The sequence below is a fragment of the Capsicum annuum genome, chromosome 6 (assembly GCF_002878395.1).
Source record: "Capsicum annuum cultivar UCD-10X-F1 chromosome 6, UCD10Xv1.1, whole genome shotgun sequence".
Taxonomy (NCBI): Eukaryota; Viridiplantae; Streptophyta; class Magnoliopsida; order Solanales; family Solanaceae; genus Capsicum; species Capsicum annuum.
The window spans coordinates 59,416,266-59,442,308 of NC_061116.1; the positions used below are offsets into that span (position 1 = coordinate 59,416,266).

Here is a 26,043-nt window from a genome sequence, read left to right on the forward strand (position 1 = left end):
TCATACCCTATCTTTTAGCTGTTCTATTTCGTCCTTGAATAATTGAGACTAGAAAATGGCCAACATATAAGAAATGGTTAACCAATGAGGTCAAATATAATCACGTAAACATGATAAAGGTCAATTACGGTATTAGTAGCACATACTAATTAGGCATAATACATAAATACATCATTTAACTTATCGTTAGCTGACATCTATGACCTTCAATTTTGGGTGTGCCCAGTAGACATTTAAACTTATATAAAGTTGAACAAGTAGACCCCCGTGTCCTACATGGTGTGGAGTCTCATGCGAATTTCCATGTAGGACGTGTGTGTCTTCTTGTTCAACTTTATATAAGTTTATGTATCTACTTGTGCATCCGCAAAGTTGGAAGGTGTAGATGTCAGTTGAGGTCAAGTTAAATGACACATTTATGTATTATGCCTATTATTCGTACCTTTTTCGTCCTGATTTTCTTCAAGCTTCTCTCCGGCTGATTATCGATCTCTTGAAGTTCATTCATTGAACATGATCCAATACCTTGCCCCGAAAGCTTCCTAAGCGTTTGAAATAATCAATACGCCAAGAATTCATTTAAAAAGAGACTACATTGAAACTGGAAAACTTAACTTATATATATGATAATACCGTTTGGAAATTTCAAGTATCTCTATCTTCTTTGAAATGCTTGCTGTTTCTTCCTTTAATTGCTGCAAATGAAATCAATTATGGAACAAAACCAACTATATATCAGTAATGCAGACAAAAGCTTAGATCACCAATATCATGAAGAGTTGGTACTATTGTAATAATAGTATATTGCTGCTGGTAAAAACATTTGCTTCTCGCATACTAACTTGATCCATATATCACTAAGGAACTGTTACTAAGGACTTCTTCATAGGAACAAGGATAACTGGAAATCTAGCTTACTGATTTCCAATGAAAAGTGGTGCCTATGCACTAGCTATTTCATTTGAACTATTTACCCATCTCTTTCACTGCATCAAAAGCACTAACAATTCATTTTTGATGAACAACAAAGACAACACTATTTGGTTCCTTTTTGAACTTACTAAGAATATCACGTTTGATAGGAGGGTTTGATAGGCGGGTGTGGAGGACAGAGACTAGGGTAGAATATGTCAGTTGGTAGGATAGCATTGTTCTTTATTACTTATAGTCGTACGATTGCTATTGTCCTTTCTTATTAACCTTTCATTTTTGTTACTATCTGTTTTTTCTTTTACTTCTGTTACTTCTTTTTTCTGAACTTCTTTGAATTGTTTTTTTTTTTTAGCCGAGGTTCTATCAAAAATAGCCTTTCTACCTCTAAGATAGAGGGACAGTCAGTGTACACTCTATCCTCTCCAAACCCCATCTTTTATGGGACTACATTATGTTATTTTTGTCGTTGTTTAGTTTGGTTTCTAGCGGTTCAAAGGATGTTAGGAAGTTGCTTAACTTATATAATGATATGAAGACTTGGGTTCCACAACCCAAAATGATCGAACTGGAAAATTAGGGGAAATTAGCTAACTAATTACATTCACTTTGTCAAATGACCAATGTTGTCGGGAACAATGTCGATCGAATAAAGTTATGTAATGTAGATTGACAACTTTTGAACTTGTATTTAAGATAAAGCAAAATGTATCCTTTTTTTGAGTCTTTCTTCCCGTCGTGAACTCCATGTATTTACTTTAGTGTTTTGAATGTGAACGTCAATTATCCATGTCTTTCACAAAATTATATGATTTGTATCATCATGAAGATGTAATAACATATTTTTATAAAATGTTTGAATGTATCGTTTGTGTTAAGTTCTCAGTTTTGATGATAGGCAACCCATCATAAGGACCTGGTCCCTACGGTGCTGCAGAGATGCTTTCGATGATGACTATAATTCTCCAGGGACCAGGTTCATTGATCTTATGAACCTCTTGGCTAGTCAGCATTACAACAATAACATGTACTTTTGGCAAACAGTTGGTGGGCACGGCCGCAGAGGTGCAGCGCCTTTTTGCCTCGACTAATGAGAAGAGTCCTGGGTTTTTCTTTTGTCATCTATATGCATAATGATGGAACAAGGAAAACCTAGAGTTTGCACACAAGAAAGTGGTGAATCTCTCTCGAAGCACAAGTTTAGCAAAGCTTCAACCGCAACAGGGACTTGTTCAACCAAATTTGTTTTATTATAAGTTCTTGTTGTATTTGAGTCTTTGTTTAGCGATCTTAAGTACTGTAAACCTACCCACTTTTGTAAAGCTGTTGTAGGTCCATTGGTAATGATGATTTCACAAATATTTGTAATGATAACTAGAGTTAGTTGACATTTGAAAACTAGGGTTAGTCTGTGCGTCAAGTTGACTAGAGTTAGTCATCAGAGAAGGTAGCAATATAGTTGTTGTTGTTTGTGTCTTGTAATAGAGTTGTTGCAATATGGATTAGGATTAAGAGTTTAATCCTTGCAACTGTAGAGTTTGTATTCAACGTTTCTTAAAGATAGTGAATTGGTTGAGAAATTTGATGGGGTAGGTCACGGTTTTACTCCCTTGAGTAAGGAGGTTTCCACGTAAATATCTTGTGCAATTTACTTTTATATGTATTTCTTCTTGTTCATAGCTAATTACTGCAAAGTTGTTTGGGGACCTAGTTCCTAGTCTGGTGGGCAACTTTACAATTCTTCAATTTGTATCAGAGTAGGTTCTTCCTAAATGGTTAACACTTAGGAAGGATCATCATAAATGGTTGCACCACCTAACCTAGAAGAAGGTCAATCCACACTACGAGACCACCCCGTTTTAATATTCAATATTATGGGTGGTGGAAAACATGTATGCATGACTTTATCATGGCTGGAGATAAAGAATTAAGGGATATGATTCTCGAGAGACCTTATGTTCATTCCCATGAAACCGTTCAAGGTTGGAGAAGTCACCTCAACTGTTCCTAAAATTAGAAACAAATTTTATGAACAGGATAGAAAGAAAATTGAGAAGAATTTTAAAGCTAAGAAACTTCTTGTCTGTGGTATTGAACCTGATAAATATAATAGGATCTCTGCTTGTGAATTTGCAAAGAAAATTTGGGAATTCTTGCAAACTACACATGAAGGTACAAGTCAGGTTAAAGAATCAAAAGTTGATATGTTTACTACTCAATATGAAGCTTTTAGAATGAAGAAAGGTGAATCAATATAAGAAATGCATACCAGGATCAATGCTATCGCTAATAAGCTGAATTTCCATGGTGAAGTGATAAGGCCAAGCAAACAGGTTTAAAAGATTATCAGCATCTAGCCTAAATTATGGGAAAGTAAAATGGATGTCATCACTGAAGCTAGAGATCTGAAAACCCTAACCATTGATAAGTTAATTAGAAACTTAAAGACTTATGAGCTCAAGAAATAACAAGATAAGGGAAGGAGTGATCCAAGAAAGGACAAGAATTTTTCTTTGAAGTATGCAAATAGGGAGTCAAGTGAAGAAGATAAAGACACTTCTTATATCACTAAAAGATTTCTTAAAATAGTAAAAAGGAATAGGAGCTTTCCTAGAAGATGAAACTCCAGTAGATACTTAAATGGAAATGACCTATAACACAAATGTGAAAAACCTAGTAATTTCATCAAAAAGTGTCTTCTACACATAGTTGAATACAAGAATTATGTCAAGGTTGGTGGTTATAGAGAGAAGAAGAAGGATCAGGTCGCTGAAAGATTCAACAGAAGAACTGTAGCTGATAAAGTTGTAAAGCAGGTACTTGCAGCTTGGGGAGACTCTTCTAGTGAATATGAGGTATCAAAAAAACTTAAGGATGCCTCAATGATGTTGATAGAAGATAAAGATCAAATCTATGACTTTTTTTCCCTGATAGATAAATCTGAAGATAAAGATAATGATAAGGTAACCATTTGATACATCAAAGATAACCTTAAGGATTACCTCCTTAAGGAACTAAAATCTCTTGTAACTATTTTAATTAACTTTGTGTGCTATCTCACTAAAGAAAAGGATCTTTTAAATAAAAATCTTGATGATCTTGTGGTAGAGAAAATTGGTTTGTCTAAAAAACTCTAAATTACAAGAAAAATATCAGTCTATGTCTTTTGAAAATGACTTATTGAATGAGAGAATAAAAGAAATAGGTAAGTCTGGTGAAATAGGAAAAGGTGAAGGTAGTATGATCCAGTTTGACCTTGAAGAAAAACTGACCAAGTCTCAATTGATTTGACTGCTTCTTTGGAGAGAAGCTCAGATCTTGAAAAGGACATGGTCCGGATCAAGGCTGAGCTTGAGAAATCACTTTAATGGACCATTTCCTCTGGAGTTCTAGCTAACCTCACCTATCAAAGATCAAATAATGTGTTAGATATTGGCTTTTATAAACCTAATTCACCATACAATCCTCGTAGCAAATATGTATTTGTAGCAAATAACCTTTTTATATTGTCACTACGGTAGAAATGGACATATGAAGGATTTCTGTCCAGTAAGAATTACTGTTGTCAGAAAGATAAATAAGTTATCTAAATCAAAGATCATAAATATCTATTTACCTATATAGACAAAAACGAATCTTATTTCTCATTTGTCTATTTACTGGGAACTAAAATTTTAATGGTTTCTCAAGGTTAAAAAATGACTATGCTTGTAGGATAGAGTAAGAGAAAGCAGTCACTATCGGTATATATATTGTAGTTGCTCCAAGCATATGAATGGAATAATTGAGGACATCCACTCGCTCAAAGCCCATGAAGAGGCAGTGTCTCATCTGGTGATGGTAAAAGAAGATTCACACTTGGTGTTGGAAATATTAGTAAAAATATCTATTATGCAATTAAAGATGTGCATTATGTTGAGGATCTCAAATACAACTTGCTTAGTATTTCTCATATTTGTGACAAGGGAAATAAAGTAAAGTTCATGTCGGACAAATACATAGTTACAAGTCTTAAGAATGGTGAAACAATTCTCATGGCATGGAGGAGCAGAAATATATATGTAGCTAACTTGGGAACGTGTTATGCTAAGGATCTCACATTCCTTAATGCTCAGGATGATGCCACAGATTTATGAAACAGAAGATTGGGACATATTAGTTCCTTTGTTCTGAACAAATTGATGACCAAGGATCTGGTTTGGGGTATGCCAAAGTTGAAATTTTTTGGCAATAAAGTGTGTGATGCTTGCTTAAAAGGAAAGCATACCAGGTCCTCATGTAAACAAAAAAAGCTAATAAGCACCACATTGCCCCTGGAGCTTTGTCATATGGACTTGTGTTGACCTTTTAAGATTACAAGTAAAGGAAGAAAAAAGTATATCCTATTGGTTGTTAATAATTACTCCAGATTTACTTGGACCATGTTCTTAAGGTCCAAAGAGAAAACTTTTCCTATTTTTGCAATATTTGCTAAATAGGTTAAAATGAAGTTAAATGAAAAGATTATTGGGATCAAGTCAGACCATGGAACAGAATTCAAAAATGTCAAATTTAATTAATTTGTAATATGCTTAGAATCAATCATAACTTTTATTTTCCCAGAACACCTCAATAGAATGGTGTCGTTGAAAGGGAAAATAGAACTCTGGTGCATATTACTTGAACCATGTTGATTGATGTTGGAATTGCCAAGAACTTTTGGGTTGAATCTATTAACATTTCTTGCTATGTAATCAACAAGTGTGTCATTATATCCATACTTGAGAAGACTCTATATGAGCTGTTGAACAAAAGAAAGCCCAAGATGAGCTATCTCAAGGCATTTGGATCTAAGTGTTTCATGTTAAACAATAGGAAAGATGATCTCAAAAAGTTCGATCCAAGGAGTGGTGAAGGAATTTTCATCGGATAATCCTTAAATAGCAAAGTTATAGAATTTTCAACAAGAGAACTAATGTGTGGAAGAAAGTGTACATATGGTCTTTGATAAAAACTCAAAACTAAAGTGATAGACAAGTTCAAAATGATGTTGACCTTGAAGATCTTCTTCAAATTCAAAGAAATTCAGTTAGCAAAGAAGGGGCGGAAGCAAAAGAAAGAGATGCTCAAGAACCTGGTTCCGCCTAGAAGGTAAAAATAATGTTGTAGACCTTCAAGAACAGGTTCACCTCAGTTCTCACAAATTGATCCTGACCCAAGATTAATCTCTAAAAAACAATAGTCTTCTTGAAGAGATACTTCAAATGGACCTGGTACTTTTCAATCGTAACCCCTCAACAAAGGTCAAACTAGAAACATTAGTCCTCTCATCCTCTTGACAATTTTCTCTCTCTGTTGAACTCACAGAAGCAGACCAAAAATCAAGCCAAAAACTTGTGTGCCTTTTCTATATTTTTATCCTAAATTGAGCCCTAATTATGAAATAAGTACTAAAGGATATGAATTGGATTAATTCCATGAAAGAAGAGCTACATCAGTTCGAAAAGGGCAAGGTTTGGTACCTGGTCCCCAAACCTATTGATAGAACTTTTATAGGGACCCTGTTGGTGTACAAAAATAAAACTAGTGAGCATGGAAACACTATTAGGAATAAGGAAAGACTTGTAGTGCAGGGTTACAATCAAGAAGAAGAGATACACTACAATGAAACCTTTGCACCAGTTGTCAGGATAGAAGAAATCAAGATACTCATTGCCTTTTCTTCATATATTTAGTTTAAGTTATACCAGATAGATGTAAAGAGTGTTTTTCTGAATAGGATACTGAAGAAAGAAGTGTATGTGAAGCAACCTCCTGGTTTTGAAAATGTTAATTATCCTTTTTATATATCCAAGATGGACAAAGAACTCTATGGTTCAAAGCAAGTCAGGCCTCTTATGAGAGACTTTCCAAGTTCTTACTAGAAAATGGTTTTAAAAAAGAAAAAATTATCAATGCTCTCTTTTCAAAAGTCATAGAAAGAAATATATTGATTGTGCAAGTGTATGTAGATGACATCATTTTCAGAGCTACTACCAGTTCCCTATATAATGAGAATGATAAACTAATAGGAAGTGAGATTGAAATGAGCATAATGGGAGAGCTGAACTTTTTTCCTTGGATTACAAATCAAGCAAAGTGAAAATAGAACAACTATCTATCAGCAAAAGTATCTCAAAGAGTTGTTAAAGAAGTTCCACATGGAGGATGTTAAACCTATTAATACTCATATTAGAACTTTCTCATAACTAGACTTGGATGAACCAGGTCCCTTAGTAAATAAAACTATATGTAGAGGTATCATCGGTTCACTGTGACATAATGTTCAGTGTCGGCATATGTGCAATATTTCAAGCATATCCTAAGAAATTACATTTAAAGGCTTCTAAAAGAATTCTTAGATATCTCAAAGGACCCCTAACTTGGTCCTTGTCTATCCTACTGGTGATGATTTTGATCTAGTTGGATATGTTGATGCAGACTATGCAGGATACCTGGTTGACAGGAAAAGCACCTTAGGAATAGATCACTTTCTAGGATCATCTTTAATCTCTTGGAGTACTAAGAAACTATACTCAGTGGCTCTCTCTATATTTGAAGCAGAGTATGTAGAAATTGTATACTTCACTAGATCAAGAAACAACTAGAAAAATTTAGAATACTATCAGAATGTGTGCCCTTGTTCTATCATAACACTAGTACACTGAACATGGACAAAAATCTAGTTCAGAACAAAAGAACCAAAAATCGACTCAGGCATCATTTTCTCAGAGATGACGTAAAAAAGGCTTAGTCAAAATGGTTTTTATAACACTGAAGATCAAATTGTAGATATCTTCACCAAATCACTCAATAGGGAACATTTTGAGAGGGATCGCATAAGGTTAGGGCTTTTAAAGCTAAACAAACTCTTATCACTTGGAACTCTCTACTCATCCAGCTCTTGGCTATGATTTGAAAGGTAGGTATCCATGTGACCTAATTCTACACTCATCTAACCCAGTCTTATATCTTTACAGATATACACCCATGGTAATGAGAAAAATATCAAAAAGGAGATAAGATAGACTCAAGCAATAATGCTCAAAGATTCATGAAAGGACCAGGTCCCTCTTAAGGTTAGTATCATACAATGTATTTTATGAAAAACTTTTTAAAAACCTAATTGAGCATGCCACATGGTTTCCCACCTATCCAAAAAGATATAAAGACCCTTTTAAGTTCAATCATCATGTTTATCTGACCAAACAAGTCCCATCTATTCAAATCTAAATTGTTCCCTCTTACATCTATTTAAACATAAATTCCTCTTTCTTTCTCTCTCACACACAAACTCTATAACTCTATTTGTTCCATACTACACTTAAAAAACTTCCTCTCTTCTCAAATTCTCCTTGAATAGTAATTCCACCATGTCTTAATCACCCCACTCTTCTCCTTCCCTGAATGAACCCAAGATGTCGTTGGTCGCCTCTCCTTCATCTCCTTCTAATTCTGATTTTCATAATCCTTTTATGAATATTCAACTCACTCCTTCCACTCTACTAAGAAATATTTCTCTTTCAACCCTTTTAGGGACAGAGGATGTTTCTGTGTCTGCTACCTCAGTGGTGGTCCATGAATATGCCACCACCAAGACTCTGATAACTCCTATTCTCGATGATGATTCATTCTTGTCTAATATTGCACACTAGCCCTCAACCTGGTCCCCTAGAACCCCTAACCAACTTTCAATACAAAGGAATTTTATTTGAGGGACTTGGTACTTTGTTCGTTCATGAGAATAACTCTATCAATGAACACATGTTTGATAGAGACTTACCTGATAAATGGGGCACATCCTCTAACATTCTTCTAGTCAGTGAAGCTATGGTGGTGAAAGGGCTACCTAAAATCTCTGAGCATATAGAAGTTTCTCTAATTATTGGTACTAGGATAACATCACTCTCACCCCACCCTTACTAGGACTATTAGAAAAGGCAAGGGTACTTTCAAAGTGCATGACAGAGTAGCAGCAGAAGAATACCCAAGTCTAAACTTTTTCATTAAATTTGAATCTAGAGAAAACAAAAAAACCCAAGCACAATAATGATAAAAAAGAAAATAAATCAACCAAAAAAATATGACAAGACAAGAATAAAATCAATCACATGAGACACCAAATTTACGTGTGAAAACCATTGATGTGGAGAATAAAAAACCACGAGACTAAAACCTCCACTATAATCATCAAGAGTTGCAATAATTACCTCCAAAATTGCCAGTAAAGAATTGTCAAATAATAATCAACAATACATAAACCACAGCACCAAAAACTAGAGAAGAAAAGAAGCAAAATCACTAAAAATTCAGCTACTGTTCATGGAAGAAAAATAGAGGCTACACACTAACAAATTCAACTCCATCAGTTACTAATCAAAGATTGAGATAATATGAACAAGCTATTAAAATCATCTCAATCGAATAAGAAACAAAGCGGGAATTGAAATTTGAAGTTGACTAATATGGCTGAAATTTTAGGCAAAAATCTGTATAGTTTCACTCTTATGTGACTGCTGAAAATCTCTTTGTGGATAGTAAAATAAGACCTAAAAATATTATAGTTATGTCCTATATAAGTGAGCCTATTAGAAAAAGTGGGCTGGTCCAAATTAGGCTTTATTTATCCACATAAGAAGGGAAAAAGACTCATAATCCAACTGGGACTACACTCTCACGACTATGTGTAAGAGACAATCATCCTGATAATCATGCAACAATCTTAAAACTTTCCTCTTGGTAAAGAGTTAGTCATCATGTCAGAACCATTACCATTTGTATGAACCTTCTTAAGTTCAAGTAACTTAGAATCCAACATATCTCAAATCCAATGATGCCTCACATCAATATGTTTAAACTAACCATATAATGTATAATTCTTACCAAGATGTATAACACATTGACTATCGAAATAAAGCACATACCTATATTGAGTACAACCAAGTTTCCTCACGAATCTCTCCATCCCAAGCAATTTTTTACAAGCTTTAACGGCAATAATAAGCTCAGCTTTTATAGTAGATAGAGCAACATATTCTTGTAACCTAGATTGCCAAAACACAGGTCCTCCTGGAAAAATAACCAAATACAATGACGTAGACTTGCAAATATCAACATCACCAATAGTATCAGAATCAGTATAATAACAAAGAATAGGCTTCCCTATAATGAAACCCAAACTCAGACTAGAAGTTCCAAAAAGATATCTCATAATCCGCTACACAACATTCCAATGTTCTCTTCCCAAATTTGAAAGAAAATGGATAATAATGCAAACAACATGATTAATATCCAATCATATACAAACTATTGCATACATCACACTACCATGGTTGAAGCATAAGGAACTTTCTTTACATCTTCCTTCTCATCATCCACAGACAGCCAGGTTTACCATGCCTTTAAAATTATTAACTTGGGTATGTGTAGCCTAACCGTTCTAGAACTACCCATGGCTATATGGGTCCAGTGTAACCCCCTGAATAGGCCCCAATGTGTATAGCCACACGAACCGAAGATACCATAAGAGTAGGGGATTCCCAAGTACCCTTCGCTCTCCATGATACATATATATATATATATATGGTTTGTATGCATATGGTTGGTTTACTTGGATTTACTGGATGACATTAGTTTATCCTTATCTTTAGTTCCTGTTAGCGTTCACTCGCTAACACATTTTCAGGTGGTTGTATCCCCACGCGATGCAGGAACCGGCCATTCTACTCCTCCTACTTAGTGATCAGATTCGGGATCAGCTATTGGATTGAAGTGGTGAGCTTTGATATTCCAAAAGTATTTATTTCATATCATGGATGTCTTTAAATACTTTGGTTTTGGCTATGGTTGGGGACATATCCCAATCAAATATTATTTTTCTTTGGTTAGAGGCTTTGTGTAACTACTATGGGTTAGAATGAGCGAAATCAATATTAGTGTCAGCCTTAGTAGTGGCATTGCTATTGGGGATGATATCGTTGAACTGGATTTATGATTGTTCCATCCTTTTATGATATATTATAGAAAGGAACTTGGTTTTTATATTGGTTTGGATAAGGTTGATGGTTGGTAATAAAAGATTGGACTCATTTAGGTCGGTCATAGTTATAGACCTATCTCAGAGTTTAGAATTGGACAATTACGCTATCTTGTTATATGCTCAAAATTTTGCCGACTCAGGGCTGACGGCTAGAGGTTAGGTTGGGTAATGGTGGTGGTCTCTGGTCCTTGTTAGAGAGATGCCCACTACGACAAGGCTCTGGATTGGGTCATGTCATATATCAATACATATTTTATGTATACTACTGTCCCAATGTTCGGGCAGCTTCATTTCTATAGCTATAGGATCAGGTATATAACTTTGAGTAGACTTCTATACTAGGCATTTGTCTGTATTTAGAAAAGCAGTTGGTGAGTTTCTCTCTTACCTAGAGCTAGTAAATATCTAATACTATTTAGTCATATTTCTATTTATAGTTTGGATATGTCAGGGCCTTGTCCTGACCATCTTACCTAGTATAGTTATAAATTCTATTAGAGGCCTCATAGATATTATTAAGTTGTCACACGTGGTTATAGTTTCACTTTTCTATATCAATGGTGTGTTCAATAGGCTAGAATTATGTATATACATAGGCCTTCATTATTGTTTATAAATAGTGACTATTCTACTTAATATTTATGGCAGTTGCACAGTACATACTCATATGATTCTTGTCCCTGTTGTCTAGGCTAGGGGCGTGACATGAATAGTGTCACTGATTGTTTTACTAAGATAGCATTGCCTAATAGATTTAGCATGCTCATCTCCTCTCGGCGATAATTTCCAAGAGAAGCGAAGGGGTTTTTTTACCTAGACAAGAGTCGTCTCCTTGGGTATAAGAAGAAGACCAAATAAGTCCAACTTTTTTGTTGCTTTAAAATTTAGGATTCTTTATTCCATATGAATGTTGTATTCTTTTTTCTTTCATATTTTTTGTTGGTTGTATCATACTTTCCTAGGTTGTTTCCTAGAGATATAGTTTTTACCCCCGATTCATATATAATTTACTTGTGGAATGGTAAAATAGGGCCAAGCCTAACCCTTAACACATAGAAACAATTGATGGTGAGGGCAATTATAACAAAAAATAAAAAAGAAATAGAAAGAATATAAAATTGATACTAATTCTTCTACTACTCAATCATGGGCGCTCAAAACTATTTATACCGAATGGCACTCTCCAGCTAAAGGTTACTTCAAATTAATAAAAGATGGTGCCTCAGCTAGAACCATAAGTATGGTTGGCCTAGCTTGGAGGTATTAATAATGTGTTTTAACGCTAATAATGTTCATGATTGAAGGTTAAAATTGAATAAATAGATGAATCCAGTTTCAACACTTCATATATATATATATATAAATATTTATATATATATATATATATATATATATATATATATATCAATTCTTCATACGAACATAAATAGGATGGAACAGTTTTTACTAAACTTCAACAACTGCTACATGAAACTCTTTAGCCCATTTTTGTAATTCGTAATAGAACTATGTCTGCAATGATATTTAGTTGAGAAATCTAACCTTCATGTGTTGCTCCACTTCAAAGGTGTTATTGTGCTTCAGTGCTTCTTTTGCATATTCATGGTATCTTTCAATTATCTTTTCCATGCTGAATTATTCCAAGAAGATGAAATAATTATTAAGACCTCTTAGTGGTAAAAACACATTGAAACAAGAAATATACATTAAAATAGGTAGCAGGTACTAAATAATAAAAATTTATGTATTTTCTTATCATTTGTTGTGTAGAATTTATCTTTATTTATTAAAAAATATAAGATTCAAACTATATTAATTTAATATTATATCAACAGACTAATTTTAAAAATTATATGATGATACGTGGTGGTGATTTTTACTAATGGTAGTTATGGGTATCATTGATGGTGTTGGTTGTTGGTGGTTGTGGTAGTGTATAGTGAATACGTGGTGGTGGTTGGTTAACGGTGATTGTTAATGGTGGTAGTTGGTGGCACCTCATAATTCCAATGGATGATAGTGATGTTGATATTGGTGGAGAATGATGGCAGTCCTTGACAATACATAATCATGACTAATAGTTATGATTTTCTATATTTATGAAAGATTGTATTGGTAGTAGGTGGTGATGATTGCAAATGGTGATTAATATGGTAATGACTGAAAATGATGATTTATGGTTGTGATGCTTTGGTTAAGGATGATGGCCGCGGATTGTGGTAGCTAGTTTATAATGGTAGGCAGCCTCATCATTTAGTCGAAAAAGTGGAGGGAGTAGTGGTGAACTGTTTTCTTTGTGGATGTTCTTAAATAGATATCTTAATTTTATTAAGATTTTCATAATATTTAATAATTCATTGATGTTGGAAAAAAATTCACATATTTTGTTAATATTATGATTTACGTTGCATTTTAATCAGTAATTTTGATCCGCTTTGTCGTATTGATTCTAAGCTTAAATTGTTCATTTTCGAGTTTTCTAAAATCATAGCCTATGTGTATTTATCATTTTAAAAAGAGGTCTAAGCTTGAAGAAAAAAAGTGAAAAGTATATATTCATTATCTATGATCAAATTTTCAGATGTTATAAATTTTATAACCAAATATAAGGCAAAGTCATGAGTAAAAAAGTTGTATTTAACGAATAGGTTACTCAAAGTGCGGCTACACACATCAGGGCCCGTTCAGGGGGTTACACTGGACTCATATAGCCTGTGGATGGTTCTAGGACGGTTAAGTTGCACATATCCAAGTTAATGATTTTAAATGCATGCTAAATCCGATTTTCTTTTTCGACATGATTATATATATATATATATATATATATATATATATATATATATATATATATATATATATATATATATATATATATGGTTCGTATGCATATGTTTGATTTACTTGATTTTATTGGATGACATTATTTTATTTTTATCCTGAGTTCATGCTAGAGTTCATCCGCTAAGCCATCTTCGGGCAGCTGTAACCCCATGCAATGTAGGAACCGACCATTCTACTCCTTCTGCTTAGTGATTGAATTCGGGATCAGCTATTAAATTGAAGTGGTGAGCTTCCATATTCTAAAAAGCTCTATTTCATATCATGGATGTCTTTACATACTTGGTTTATTTTTTGGATATTGATTTGGCTATGGTTGAGGGCATGTCTCAACCATATACCCTTTTTTTTGTTAGAGGCTTATGTGACTACAATGGATTGGAATGTGCTAGATCGCTATTGGTGTCAGCCTTAGTATTGGTATTGGTATTGGGGTTGATGTCGTTGTACTAAATTTATGATTGTTCCATCCTCTTATGTTATGGACAGAAACTTGGTTAATTTTTTGGTTGTTGGCTTATGGTTTTGGTTCAGTAATTTGGTTATTGATTGGGTTTAAACGGTTGGACTCGTTTGGGTCGGTCACAGTCAAAGACCTATCCCAGAGACTGGAAGTTGTATAAAATATATTATCTTGTTATATGTTCGGAACTATTAGTGATAATTATATTTTAGCACTCCTTGTAACTGTCCCTAAAGTTTAAAGCGACATTGGATTCAATGGCAATTAAATCATACCGATAAAAGATTTTAACACTCTTTGTTAAAGTGCATATTTTTTATGGTAAAAACCTTTATTGTTGTAGTAATTTATATGTAGTAGGAGATTTCACTTGAAAAAGAAAATGTTTCATGGGTGTTGTTGGTATGAAGGAAAATGTTTTATATAAAAAAAATTTTCTAGAAAATGTTTTCATTGGAAAGAAGTTGGTTTCCACTTATTTTCTTATGTTTGGTTGGTGAGTGAAAAATATTTTTGAAAAATTATTTTCTAGTGTTTGGTTTGTGAATAAAAAAATCTTTTTTAAAAAATACATTCTAGTGTTTAGCTAAAGAATAGAAAATACTTTTCATAAAAAATAACTTTGACCTTGGAAAATAATTTTTTTTGTGGTGTGTTCAATATGTAGAAGGAAAATATTTTCTTCAAAAATAAGTTGTTTTATATTATTGTGTTTGTTATGCTAGTAGAAAAATATTTTCTAAAAGTATTTGTGTATATTTAACAAAAAATAATCAAAACAAATAGGCTAATAAGGATGGGGTAAGAAAAAAAACTTTGAAACTTTTTTAAAAAATCAATTAATTTTTTTAAAAAAGAAATCGGGGAGCGGGATTGGTGGGTGGGGTGGGTGGGGATTAGAATAGGTGGTAGGGGTGGGATAAGCAAAGAGTTTTGAGTTTTTTTTGAAAAAAAAAAATTAAACAAAAAATGTTTTTGAAAGAGGGGAGGATGGGGGGGCTAGTAGGGGTTGGGTGTCAGGTTAGGGGTGTAAGGCTGGGGTAAGAAAAATATTTTAAAATTTTTTAAGTAACAAATTTTAAAAAAATAATATTATTTTTGGGGGAGAGGGGGATGAAGGATGGGGGTTGATAAAGGTGAGGGGTCAAGTAGAGGATAAGGTAAGAAAAGTTAAATTTTAAAAAAAATTAAATATTTTTTGGAGAGGGGGCTGGTAGGGAGTGGGGGTTGGGGTAGGGGATGGTTAAGAAAAAAATTAAATATATTTTTTGGATAGGGGTGGTAAGGGTAGGAGTGTAGGGGATTAGGTGTCTGGATAGGGGCGGGTGATTGTGAGAGTTGTATGAACATTTCGATTTGAGAGTGAGGTTGAAAAAGAGTTTTGAAAAATATTTTTCTCATTTTTTGATGGGAAGTCATTTTCCTTAAATTTGAGAAAAATAAGTTGATTTGAAAAATATTTTTCAAAATATTTAACTGAATCAAACATGAGAAAATTGGAAGCAAATATTTTCCTTTATACCAAACACACACTCTAAAGGGTCGTTTGGTAGAGTATATTAAAAATATTAATCCATGCATTAGTCTTATGGATTAATAGTACCTTGTTTGTTATATTTTTTTAGCTTATGTATAACTAATGATTGTATTAGATATACGCTCTATTGTGTATTGACGTGGCATATTCAAAGAGGGGTGCCTTGGTGTAGATTTTTGCAGATGATATTGTTTTGATTGGCGAGACACAGGGGGTTGTGAATGATAAATTGGAGGTTAGGATACAAACCCTTGAGTCTAAAGGGTTCAGGTTGACTAGAAGCAAGATAGAGTATATGGAATGCAAGTTTAATGACTTGAGGCAGGAGAATGAGGAGGTAGTAAGGTTGAATTTCCAGGTTTCTTGGGATAGTTTTAAGTATCTCGGGTCCATGATTCAGGGAAATGGATAGATTGACAGAGATCTCTTCCACCGTGTTGGGGCAGGATGGATGAAGTGGAGGCTCACCTCGGGCGTATTGTCTGATAAAAATATGTCGCCCAATCTAAAAGGCAAATTTTACAGAGTGGTAGCCCGTCCGACCATGTTGTATAAAGCAGAGTGTTGGCCAGTCAAGAACTCCCACATTCAAAAATTTAAGGTGGCAAAAATATGGATGTTGCATTAGATGTGTGGGCTTACTAGGGGTGATAGGGTTAGGAATGAGACTATTCAGGAGAAAGTGGGAGTGACTACGGTGGAGGACAAGATACGGGAAGTTAGGTTGAGATGGTTCAGGCATGTGATAAGGAGGTTCACGGATGACCCAGTTCATAGGTGTGATAGGCTAGCTTTAGATGGTTTCAGATGAGGTAGGGGTAGGCTGAAGAAATACTAGAGAGAGATGATTGGACGTGACATGAAGCAGTTATAGCTTATTGAGGACATGATCCTAGATATAAAGGTATGAAAGATGTGAATTAGGTTATAAGACTAGTACATGTGGGTGGGTCATAGCCTGTAGTTAGGAGAGCTTTGGGGTAGCTGGGCTGGTAGTTTAGGGCTATGTCCATAGGTTAGAGCTGCTAGTGGGAGGGCATGGGGGTGGGGGTGCTTTTGGTTCATTAGTGTAGCGTATTACTTTGTGGGTGTCTTATTTCTATTATTCCATCTTGTTTCATGTTTTATTATGAATTTGCTTATTATTGTTTGTCTTGAGTCGGGGGTCTATCGGAAACATCCTTTCTATTTCTCCGAAGATAGTGGTTTGGACTGCGTACATTTTACCCTCCCTGGATCCCACTATGTGGGAATACACTGGGTTAGTTGTTGTTATTGTCTATTGTGTATTGTACTTTGTATTACTAATATCATCCTTTTCCATGTATTAGAAATACAAAAAAATTCAACGCATGCATTAACTTGATTAATGACATTATTACTCCTCAAATCCCTTTTAAAATATTTTTTTCCCACCATATTATCTTTTTCAAATCCTTTAGCCATCATTTTATGTTCAATTTTCAACTATATAGAGCAAAAGTTGCAGTCTCTATATCCTATTTATCAATTACAGGACACAGTGAAAAATCAAAATTGGCTTCACAATAACTAAATTTGGAGCTTAATGGGGCTTTCGAACATGAAAGTGACGGTCACTACCATCATCAGGATAATGATGATATCATCTTTTCCGACACATTCTAGAATTTTCTCCATGTTCATCCCCGTTTGTAATGGTAGGTATTGTATAGTGTTAAAACCCTCCGTTCTAAGCATCAAAGCTATACTAACAATATTAAATTTTATTTTTTTGGGGATATCAGATAGGGAAGTTAGACAAAAGAACTTAGTTGAAAAAAGTGGGTACAAAGTTAAATGAGGGTATTTTTGTAAACAAATATTTTTTATAGAAATTATATATTGAATGTTATTTCTGATACATCAAATCAAATAATGTATAAGAAATAATGTCAGCATAACTAATATCAGCATAACTAATGTTAGTATTACTAATGCAAACATTTTTACTACACTCTATTTTGCATTTTTATTATATACTCTACCAAATAACCCCTAAGGGATTCGGTTGCATACCCTGATATACCCATGGATTCCAATGCACGAATTTTGAGACACCCTTGAATCAACAAAAATGGACAATCCTAAAGCAAATCATATTTTCTAATAAAAACAAATAAATGTTAAGGAAAAAAAAGATAGGTGAAGAGACTCCACGGATGCTATTCTAACAAATGGAGTTCAATGTTACTAATAAAATAGAGTATTGTTATCGGAATGTGAATATGGGTGTTTTGCTAGGGATTGAGAAGGAAGAAGAAAATTGAAAAATTGTTTTTACATAGGAAGGTTCAATTATTAAGAGACTATATATGCTAGTGACAGCAAAGAAAATACTGTCAAGACACAAGAAGGATAATATAGAACAGTGAGCAAATCATCGGAGCCAGGATTTCAAGTAAGGAGGTTCAATATTTAAAGAAAACTAAGTCTAAGGGGGTTCAATACCTACTATAACCACTTAAAAAATAATTTTAATCATTTATAAATAGTACTCCCTCTATCCCATTTTATGTGTCACCATTTTCTTTTTTGTTCGTCCCAAAAAGAATATCACCTTTCCTTATTTGGTAACTATTTAAAGACACAATTACACTTTTACCCTTATTGATCCCACTTATAAGGGCCCACTTAATTAAAAATAATAATAGTACATTGTTTTAATGAAGGACAATTTGGTAAAAAATATCTAGTCTTTACTTATTTCTTAAACTCCGTGCCCGATCAAATGACGACATATAAAATGAGATGGAGGGAGTATATTTTTCCGTTGAAGGAGGTTCAGACGAACCCCCAAAGAGGGTTGGCTCTGCCACTACATACATTCGTACTTTGAAAAATCCAAAAGTACATAAAGTCCATGCTTCCTTACTTCATTAAACATTGGAGTTAGAATTCTAGATCAAAAAACTTATATCCAATTACAACCTAGTGATATAGTTATTATTTTTAAAATAAATTAAGTGTGACTAGCTTAGGGTTTTTTCTTAAATTCACTACTAGAAAACATGCACTTAGCACGGAATTTATTAGTAATCCCTAACAATCTATCACTAAATAGCTCCTTGCTAATTGAATTTTCTTATAATCCATCACTAATTGAGATTAGTATTGGATTTTTGTTGTTTAGTTACGAAATTTTATCCGTTGCTAATTCCCTGTTTTCTAGTGGTAATTCTTCATTTCTTGGAAAAGGGATCCTATGTTAACATTGGCCCAGGCCTAAATTTTACATTGAGCCCATCTGAGATAAATGTACCCGAGCCCACTTAATTTCTATATCAGCATTTTATATTTTTTGTTTTACATTTTTGGGTGGTAAATATATAAGACCACAGATGCTTCTAGAGAAATAAGAAAAAAAAACTTCCTTGATATTTTTCTCTCTCTTCGTTTATATAGTTCTAGGATTTTCTCCATTTTTCGATGGCGATCTCGATTATGTGAGATATAACATGGTATCAAATCAGGGATTCATGATCCTCTCTCTCTACTCTATCTTCCGATACTACCCTTGATGGGTTTTGGTTACTTTGGTCTCTTGCGATTTTCGATCTTTGTGGCCAAAATTTAGGGTTTTCTGTATCAATGGCCATTGAATATCAAGGCCTTGCTTCTTCAGGTTGCGAAGAAGGCGGTAATCATTTTTTTTTGTTATGTCTTACATCACCGATGGAGAATATTGATATCTATTTTTTTTAATCAATTTCTGGTCTGTGTTCTCATAGTTTCTGTATTTTTGCTGGATATGACTTGATAATTCAGTATTTTGAAGTTGTGCCCCTATAGTTCATGTAAAACTACTATTTTTTATTATTTTGAACATTTTATCATTGTGTGCCTATAGTATATGTTTCAGATCTGTTGTATTTTAGTAGTACTTGTAATTTTGCTTTAGTGTCATAGACTCTATGTCGACAACTACTGCGACTAGTACTGCGGGTTTAGATGAGTTCTCTATTTCTCCAACTCATCTTTTGTACCTTCATCCTTCGAATAATCCCAGGACTCATTTGATTTCTTCACCATTTGATGGGACTGGTTTTGTGGTCTGGAGAAAGAACATGATAATTACCTTATCCGCTAAGAACAAGCTAGGTCTATTTACTGGGGAATTGGTTAAGCCTGCTCCCGATTCTCCTTACTTTCCTTTCTATGAACGCTGTAACAATACGGTAATAGCGCCTGGATCACCAATTCCCTTTCCACTGACCTGTCCACTAGTGTTATGAGTTTTGACTCTGCCAAGGACATCTGGCCGGATATTAATAAAAGGTTTGGTCAATCTAATGGAAATAAGTATATACAAATCCAGAAAGAGATTAATTCTACTATTCAAGGGTCGTCCAACATTGCATCCTATTTTACTAGACTATGTGCCCTTTTGGATGAACTGAGTAATCTTATGTTGGCCCTGTATGTACTTGTGGATCCTTAGGAAAATTCATGGAACAACAGAAATTATTTCAGTTCCTTAGTGGGTTAAATGATGAATATTCTCTATGTAAGAGCAATCTACTGATGATGCCCACTCTTCCTTCCCTTAGCAGCTCTTATGCTATGTTACAAAATGTTGCGGGAATCATTGAATACAATTCCTAGTTTCTCCAATGAGTCAGCTGCTTTTAATACAATCTCTGACAACACCTATTTTTGTCGTGGGTTTACTCAGAGGTTTCAGTTTGATCCTAAAAAATCCTCCATGACAAATGATGCTAGAAGAATCTACTCTGATGTCAAGAGGACCCCCTTTCCTAGTCATGGCTTCTCCACACTTGTTTACAAATACTGCGAGAAATCTGGTCATCTGATTGACAAGTGTTATAAGCTCTATGGCTTCCCTTCAGATTTCAAATTTACAAAAGGGAGAAAGTCTACTTCTCTTGTTCAATCTGATTCCCCAAATGCCAAATTTTCAACCTCCTCTGTGAAGCTTGATGATGGGGATTACAGATTAACAAAGGATCAGTTCCAGCATTATCAACACCTGCAATATCTACACAACTCTTCAGCCAGTAAATCTTTTTCTTGCAGTCGTTCCATTTCCACTCCACTATCTGAAGAGTTTGCAAATTATGCAAGTGTGCTTCACGATCCCAATATTATTACCATTGTTTTTCATACATCTGTAGAAGCTACTCTAGGTGTAAATCCTTGGATAATTGATTCTGGTGCAACCAATCACGTGACTCCACAAAAACATCTTCTTCATGATCTTATTCCCTTAGTCCCACCACTTTTAATCAGCCTCCCTAATGGGTATAAAGTCAAGGTTTTGTCTACTGGTTCTTTGGATTTGACACCAGACATGACCTTACACAATGTACTTTTAGTTCCTTCTTTCCATTTCAACCACATATCCATATATAAACTACTCTCTCAATTTCATTGCACTGCCATTTTTACCAATTCTAACTTTATATTACAGGGCCCTTCTCTGAAAAAAGTAGTTGGAAATTGGTAAAGCTACACATGGATTATACTATTTTACTTCTCCAGATTCCCTTATCACCTCTGTCTCTTCTAGTGTTTTACAATCAGCTACTTGTAGTTCATCCATGTATCATTCTGTTTCTCCTAGTTTGAATCAAAATGACTTATTTTGGCATCAAAGACTTGGACATGTTCCTTATCATAAAATAAAATCTATTATTTTCTTGTCTGATAAGATATCTCTGACTCAACATTTTGTGTGTGATATTTATCCTAAAGCTAGGCAACAAAGACTCCTATTTTCCCATAGCTCTACTCAATCTTCTTCCCCTTTCTAGCTTGCCCACATTGATATTTGGGGTCCATATCACACTCCAACATATAATAGTTTTAAATATTTCTTAACTCTGGTTAATGATTTTACAAGGGTCACATGGACTCACTTGTTATCTTCTAAAGATGGTGTTTCTCCTGTCCTTAAAGCTTTTGTTACCATGGTAAAAGTTCATTTTCAGACATCTATTCAAAGTTTTAGGTCAGATAATGCCTTTGAGTTAGGACAGAATTCTGACCTCAAATCTTTTTTTGCACTTCATGGGATCCTTCACCAAACCACCATCCCTCACACTCCTCAGCAAAATGGTGTTGTTGAAAGAAAACACAAATATCTCTTAGAGGTTTCCAGGGCTTTATTTTTTCAGTCCAAACTTCCTTTAAAATATTGGGGTGAGTGTGTCTTGACTGCAAATTATTTGATAAATATACTACCTTCTGCCCTTTTATATCATTCTTTTCCTTTTAAGAAACCTCATGGTTACCCCCCTCCATATGCTCATTTGAAAAGTTTTGGTTGTCTTGCCTATGCAACTTGTCCTCCACCTACTTGAGACAAATTCCACCACAGATCTATTCCTTGTGTTTTCTTAGGTTACCCTTGTGCTAAAAAGGGTTACAAACTTCTTAACTTATCCACTTATTCTGTCTTCTATTCAATGGATGTGAAATTCTATGAACATATTTTTCCTATCACCACTTCTGTATCTTCTCTTTCTCTTTTTCCTGATCCTCCCCCTTATGTTGATTCTATTCCTTCCTTCATACCTATTGCATCTTCCCCTCCTCATACTTATTCTATCTCTGTTCCCCTTAGGAGAAGCACTAGAACACACCTACCACCTTCCTATCTAGCTGATTACATTTGTTCCTCTGTTTTTCCACCACCTCACCTTTAAGTCAATTCCAAGGTTTCTAATATAGTTTTAAATATGCATGAACCTCAGTTTTACCAACAGGCTTCTTCTAGTCTTGCTTGGCAAGAGGCCATGCTACAAGAATTTAAGACTCTTGATCTTAATCACACTTGTTGCATTGTTCCCCTACCTCCTAATAAGAAGGCTATTCCATGTAAATGGGTGTACAAGATCAAACAAAGGGTTGATGGCACTATTGAGAGATATAATACTAGACTAGTCATTAGGGGTGATACCTAAAGAGAAGGCATTGATTATCATGATACATTCTCACCTGTGGTCAAGCTCACCACTGTTTAGTGTCTTTTATCCCGTGTTTTCAAACATCAATAGACTATTTTTCAATTGGATGTCAACAATGTCTTCCTGCATGCTGACCTTCATAAGGATGTTTACATGAAGATTCCCCCTGGGCTTTAAGTCACTGCCACCTCTTCTTGTGCAACTCCTTTAGTTTGTAAACTCAGGAAGTCCTTGTATGGCCTCAAACAAGCGTCCAGGCAGTGGTTTTCCAAACTGTCTGAAGCTCTGTTATCCAGAGGCTACATTGCCAGCAAAAATGACTATTCTTTATTCACCAAATCTTCTGGGGATTCTTTGGTTATTTTGGTTGTTTATATGGATGATATACTATTGGCTAGTTCTGATGTGTCTAAAATGACCAACCTCAAGGCTTTTCTTGATCATCAATTCAAGATCAAAGACTTGGTTTTGGTCCATTACTTCTTGGGACAGGAAATTATTTCTCATACTACTGGATATCTCATTTACAAACACAAGTATGCATCTAATTTGTTGGCTGAGTTCAGTTTTTCTAACTACACTCCTATGGCTTCTCCCCTAGAACCTTCACTTAAATTGGTTCTTGTCATGGATGATATCCTCCCTGACCTATCTATTTTCAGACGCCTAGTTGGGAAACTCAACTTTCTCCAACACACTAGGCTTGATATTTCCTTTGTAGTTCAGTACCTTAGCCAGTTCTTACAGGCTCCTTGTGCTACTCATATGAAGGCTGGCATTCAATTCCTTCATTATCTTTTGAATGCTCCTGATCAAGGAATTTTCTTGCCTGCTACACATGATTTCTCTATTTGGGCCTATACTGACTCTGATTGGGCTGCTTTCCCTCTTTCTTGGAGGTCTGTTACTGGTTATTACATTGTTCTTAGTGGCTGTCCCATCTCTTGAAAAAGTAAGAAACAACCTACAATTGTACTTTCTTCAGCTGAAGCTGAATATCGTGCTTTGCGCAAGGTGGTTGATGAAGTTATCTGGTTAACTAGCTTATTTTCTGACATGGGTTTGATTATTTCTGTTCTTGTTCCTATTTTTTGTGACAGCCAAGTTGCTTTACACAATTCCAAGAATCCAGTGTTTCATGAGCGCACGAAGCACATTGAAATCGATTGTCACTATGTCAGGGATTACTTACATGCCCAGCTGATCTCCTTTTATCTTATATCTTTTGCTGCTTAGCTTGCAAATATCATGTCCAAGCCTTTGAGTGGTCCTCTTCATCATACTATTTTACGCAAGCTGAGTGTGTTAACACCCTCCAGCTTAAGGGGGTGTTAACATTGGCCCAGGCCCAAATTTTACATTAAGACCATCTGAGATAAATGTACCCAAGCCTACTTAATTTCTATATCAGCATTTTGTATTTACCATTTTACATTTTTGGGTGGTTAATATATAAGACCACAGATGTTTCTAGAGAAATAAGAAAAAGAAAAAGACTTCCTTGATATTTCTCTCTCTTTGTCTATCTAGTTCTAGGGTTTTCTCCATTTTATTCGATGGTGATCTCGATTATGTGAGCTCTAACATCCTTTGAGCTTAAAAGTAGAAATATATTCAATCAAATCTTAGATAAGGAATAAATATATTATATTGGGTGGTAAGTAAAAGATTTGATGGATCCTTCGATATTGAAAAAAAAGTTCATATTTTAATTTATTTTGTTGCTACGAAAAACTAATAGTTACATACGTACATAATTATTACCTTGAGCTTGAGAATTGATAGAGTCTTCCTTTCTGAGAGAAAATCATAACAGCAACTTCAGCATCACAAAGAACTGATAGCTCATAAGCTTTCTTCATTACTCCATTTCGTCGTTTCGAGAAGGTCACTTTCCTACTTGTTGCATTCTCAATCCTCTTCATTTCTACCTTTCCTCTCACCATTTTAATTTCCTGCATATCAATATATAGTATATTTTTGTTAAGAAATTTGAAAAACCAAATACAAGAAAATTTTATCTTATTAACTACTTATCCTAGAGTACTGCAGCTGAAAGTAGAATATCGGACAAATTTACAAGCTAAAGATAGTACGAAGAAGAAATTTACTAAAGAAACTGTAAGAGTCCAAAATCCCTAAAAGATTTCTAAATTAAAAAACTTCATTTTCCAGCTGACCTAAACAAGACGAAATCAAGAAAATTTGAAAACCCTAGATAGTTGAGACTCAAAAGAGATGAGATTTATTCGGCTGGAAAAGAATGAAAGCATAAAAATCTTACCTAAAAGCATAAAAAAGGGATTTGCCGAAAAGTGGAAAATGAAAAGGAATAAGGAATAACCACTAAGAGATGAAAAAAGACATGGAATTGTTGATGAATCGATCTCTTTATTTTTAGACCAGATATATATTCTATAATTCATCATATTTTTCTTACTCTGTTTGTTCTTCTCTATCTACAAAAAAGAAAAAACACAAAAAATATAAGCATACGAAAGTCCTGTCCATGTAAAACCTCAATGTTACCTTGTTTTGGTAATCTCTGAAATAGACATTAATCAAACACAAATTAAGAATAATACTGACCCAGAAATGGGATTATACATTATGATTGCATTCTAAAGCAAATCTAATTAAACATTTGTACATGAGATTTAAATTTGAAATCATGAGATCAGCTTTTAGACGTGTCAGATAAAATCTCCGATTCACTAAAAATCTTTGTTTAAGAACTTCATATCATTATTTTACCCCTTTTAAATACAAAAATCAACCCACAAATTTATATTTTGTAAAAAAAAATTACTTATTATTTTATATCTTCCAACTATTTTAGATGTAAACAATTACAGTAATTTGTAGTTGGTATAATTACTCTTACCAACCTTTGTCAACCATTTAAATTTGATCGAGAAATGCATGTGCTTAATGTGAGGAGATTGTTCATATTATATGAGATTATATTAAAGAATCATACATTACAATTAATGTTCAATTTTACTTTTTATCAAATTAAAGTTTGATCAATAAATATTATATTTCTTTCATAATAGCTTTGTGGTAGTGTATTATACTTTGTTGTGAACTTTTGTCAATTTTGTAAGATTGTATAAGGATTGAAATTTTTTTGATTTTTTTTTCCATAAATTATGAGGATTTTATGTCCATGATAAAAATTTACAACTTAAAATTTTCAAATTACACGTCCAAACAAAACTTCAACTTCATCTCAAATAATTTCAAATTATGATTTTATCTTACGGCTTTA

The 26,043-nt window shown here is 34.2% G+C and overlaps 1 pseudogene; it reads right to left on the reverse strand.

Moving 5' to 3' along the window:
- LOC107874335 lies at positions 1 to 24,718 on the reverse strand (annotated as a pseudogene).
- Between the last annotated feature and the right edge of the window lie 1,325 nt (positions 24,719 to 26,043).